General features: G+C 36.6%; 1 long non-coding RNA gene across 1 annotated transcript in view; it reads right to left on the bottom strand.

Annotated features, from left to right (window-relative positions):
- The window catches only part of LOC117102146, a 12435-nt gene extending 8038 nt beyond the window's left edge, over positions 1-4397 (bottom strand). The window contains exons 1-2 of the long non-coding RNA XR_004444364.1: positions 3495-4397; positions 2770-2851 (exon numbers count right to left, since the gene is read on the bottom strand). This is a non-coding gene — a long non-coding RNA (uncharacterized LOC117102146). The remainder of the gene's footprint in view (positions 1-2769; positions 2852-3494) is intronic.
- Between the last annotated feature and the right edge of the window lie 193 nt (positions 4398-4590).

Raw genomic sequence — 4590 nt, 5'->3', positions numbered from 1 at the left:
TGTATATATATATATATATATATATATATATATACACCTGTAAGTAGTATAAATACTTGCCCAATATGTTTTTAAATATATACATTACTAGAATAAACAATATATTAGTACATTACTAGATTATAGGCAATGTTTTAATAATTTAATTTTAAATAAATGGAGCAAAATATCTCATTACTGGGCTATCCATCGACTGGTTGTACCATGGTTGGAATGGAATGTAATCCATTGAAAATGAAGGGCACTTTTAATCATGCCTCATCAGTCAATAGGTACACGAACGATCTTCATCATTACCATAGGGACAACAGCGTCTACTACAAGTCTAGTTAACGATGACAGTAGCCATCCCATGGTAAATCGCGAAAAAAGAAATCCACTCCGTCCCCCAATAAATACGACTGTCGGCCTACATTTTATGTAATTAACATCTGATCTAATATATTACGTACCTAGGCCTATGTGGTTGGCTACGGATAGCCAAGTGTACAGTACGAAATGCTAAAAAATTCATATGTAAACGAAAATCATCCTAGAGGAAAATGCTGAAAGGCTACCGTCTCAATAGAACAAAAATTCCATGTGGGACCTTGCTATCATGTATCTAACGGCAACGTCCTCGTCATCAACCACACCAAAGTGCGGCAACACGAAATGTGCTTACATACACTCATCCCTACTGACTGATTTGAATGTGTGGTTTATTAAAAACATAAAAGCAACTTGTAGCCTAAATTTATTTCCTGTAGTATCTGATCTAGACTGGGCATGGCCTACACACACGTACGTACCTACCCAGCCAGCCTATTCATCTTCGTCAGTCCAGCCTGCATTACAGTTGACACGAAATGTGCTGCACACATACACTCATCGCTACTAACTAATTGCTGCGAAGCAGCCAATTCATATTCTTGACAGCAATTTGACCTCTGAAAGGTCATTGTTTGTCAAAAAAACGAGTGCCTAAGACGACTGAAAAGCGGAGTTTTCTTCTTTCGTTCTGCCGGGTAAAATCAATTACTTTAGGCGACGTTTGTAGACTAACCTACTCGTACCAACATCCGCATGTCGCGCTAGCCTTATCCTACTCTAGGCCTTGACTAGCTAGGATGGTATAGGCCTAGCCTTGAAGGGGCGACGGTCCCAATGAAAAACAACGTCGCTCTTTGATAGCTAACATTGTCTATTTAACATCACAATAATTCATTATTAGACCTATAGTTGTTTTTTTAATTGCTCCACAAATCTCACCCGATACCTCGCACAACTGGCTAACGTCTCTATCTATTGCCGTGACGTCATGGCTCGCTGGCTCACACTTGTGATATGTCTCGCACTTTTGATCAAATAACACGCTGGCTCGCACTTTGGCAACACTCTTTAGCAGTCAACTCCCCCCTAGAAAACCCGCCCTTGGAAACATGCCCCATAAAACAATGTACAGTACTCTTCCTAGACCATGCAGTCTTCAAAATAAAAATTGTAACCTTTGGTAATCAACTACATTTTCCACATACATAGACATTTTTTAAACTTTATTAAAAGAAACCTAAACCATAATTCACCACACTATAGACACCTTTTGACAAAAATGAAAAATTACGACTTTGTTACCCAATGAGAAGTGTTCTAATATAGACAATGGGTCGTGTCTCATATTATTTGTTATAGTTTTATTATTCAATATTTTCACTTGACTCGCATAAATAATTTTGTTTGAAGAACATTTATATGCAGTTGTACTTCGCAGCACTTCACTTGCAATTTGCAATTTCTAGTTTTAATATTATGTGGTTTAATACACATAAAAGCAACTTGTAGCCTACATTTCCTGTTATCTGATTATTACACACACGTACTACCCAGCCAGCCTATAGTTCGTCTTCCTCTAGCTCTAGGCCAGTCTGCATTACAGTACATTTTTTATCTCTCAGAGGAGAGACCACCCACCCTTGCAAGCACCACAAAACGGCTCATTCTTCGCTACCAACTAGACTCGTGCAGACGTATTTATTAGCTGCATATCTCACCATTCCAGGCTGTGATTGGTTGATTAACACAATGTGGAATATACAGCCGATTTGCAATCTGATCAATGACGAACGCACTTTCATAGGAAACCCACCTTAGTGTTAAGAAATATGATATAAAAACATACTTTTTCACATATTTCCCGACAATATTTTCGCAAAAACTCATCATACTTCAAATTCCCCAGGCCTTATCTTCCGTATTATTGCAAGATCGGCCTAATCGCGTCACAAACGAAGGAAGAGATAGAAAAACAAAAAACTTCAAAATTCGGTCAGAATCATCATATAAGCCCTCTCTCTCAGAGAGTGGGCTAAAAATATATGGATTATAAGTTGATCAAGAATAAATAATAGATAATAAAGAGATTCAATTATGCATTTTCGATTACAATTTTTTTAAATACAGTATTCCAAACTGCATAAAAGAGATACACCCAGTAATTATATACTCAAGAATCATAAAAGGAATATGCCTAGCAGGAAATACATAATATGATTCAGAACTATATTCTAAATCATCATTATTCTATATCTTGAATAATTAGTGTATATTATGCATTTCAGGTTAATTAATATGATGATCTACTCATTTCCTATGTTACACACATAATGCTCAAGGCAGGAAATGATTTATATTCAAAGGGTAGAAAATTCAGAATAATTATGTTTTTTTATATAATTACAATGAAAATTTGTAGTAATATGAAATATAATTGTCTATTAAATTATTGTATACCTTGATTTGTTCAATTTAGAGTCCATGTAACACAGAAATATCTGACATCAGAGACTTGCTTTAAAATTCAGTTACCAGTAATCTGTTCAAACAATTGTATTCAAAATAATGAAGAATTATCAAGTTTGACATCATTACTGCTACTGATATAGGTTTACACTAGTTGTCCCAAACAATTAATCAATCAGTACGATTGCTTTTATAGACTGAAAAGAAGTATGTTTGTGTATGGAAATTACCGACATTGGCCTTGGCTGTAATACTCTACCTAGCGTCTACTAAATTAATTTATGGTTATCGAAATCTGGATTTCCAGCAATGTAAAACAGAGGGGGCCCAATCAATGATGATTTTTAAAGATGGTAGGGTCTAGACAACCTCAACAATTAAGGACTTGCTGCACTGCCCCAACCCCTTTTTTTTAAATCTGCCACTGGATATACAAGCTTAGTAAAAAGACTTTTTGTTTATTATGACAAGTATAACAAATGCAATTAAAATAACAATTTAATAATAATAATAATAATAATAATAATAATAATAATAATAATAATAACAATAATAATGTGCCCTTTCAAATTAGACCAGGGCGCTGTACACATTAAAACATAATTATCAATCAATACATGTAGACGGTACGAGTAAATCATTAAAATTCAATGAATACTAAACTACTGAGATGGATGCGCCTTTATAATATATTCATCGTATTTGGGTCTACTTACCTTGTATTGTAATACTGTAGCAGTTTATTTTTTGATGACCCAAAACTGAAATTAAAACAGATGAATCATTATCAATAATTAGCATCAGGCATTTTTGTTTTCGAAAAATTAAACCAAAACCTATCTATCTGTACTGTCTAAGTACTAACTAGCTTAAACCTACTGTAGTGTTGGCCTATAATAATATATGCATAGGGTGCTAGGCCTAGGCTAGCCCTACATGTAGGCCACATTACCGAGTGTCTGCATAAAGGCCGGTTCCAACTGAACGCGATCAAGCGAATTTCGCGTCGAAATGTGGCGCGCGCGGCTGAACCGAAGACGCGACTGGCGTTTCCAATGTGAACATGCAAACGAATTTGTAGTCGAACACGCGAACACCCAATATTCCAACTTCGACGCGGTGCGCGTGGTGGTCGCGGAGGCTTCGCCTGCGAATTCACAAGAGTTGATCCAAGACCAACTTTTTCGGATTCGCGAGCGAATTTGCGGCCGATGGACCAATCGCAAGGCTTAGATTCAATTCATGTCAAAGGTCAACAATAAATTCACGACCATTGTCAAAACAATGTACAGGTGCGTGTGCGAACGATGACCGACGAGTCCGTTTCATGCAAACTCTGTGGAAGAGTAGGCTATTCTTGTTTAGGTCTGTGACAAGGGGGCAAAGAAAATATGTGACAATGCGTGGAAAAGGATTTGCAGAGACGAGTTGAGTTATCTCCTCTTTCTACCAGTATTAGGCCTGTCAGCCTGGCCTCTGATACCCTGCTACACCTGAGACCTACAGTAGGGTAGGCTAGGGTAGGCTAGGCTAGGCTACTATCTACCCTTAGGAGGCCTAGCTCTAGGCCTTGAATAAATAATATGAACTAAACTAGTCCAGTCCGAAATGTAGCAATATCAGAGGTTGCATTTTTTTTTTGCTATATTTTTTAAAAATTGGATATGATGTAGAATAGACATTAATAAATCAAAAAAGTATGTGCAACATTTTTTTTTTCATACGTAAGGGGGGTTGCCAGTAGTTTCAAAATGGCCGCCATTTTTTCCTAAAATTGTCACTAATATTGTAAGTTTATGTTATTAAAATGCA

This window comes from Anneissia japonica, unplaced genomic scaffold, assembly GCF_011630105.1.
Source record: "Anneissia japonica isolate Jap-2015-1 unplaced genomic scaffold, ASM1163010v1 scaffold287617_len321496_cov130, whole genome shotgun sequence".
Classification (NCBI taxonomy): Eukaryota; Metazoa; Echinodermata; class Crinoidea; order Comatulida; family Comatulidae; genus Anneissia; species Anneissia japonica.
The sequence above is the reverse complement of the archived record's forward strand: the minus strand, read 5'-3'. Positions and strand labels throughout refer to the sequence as shown.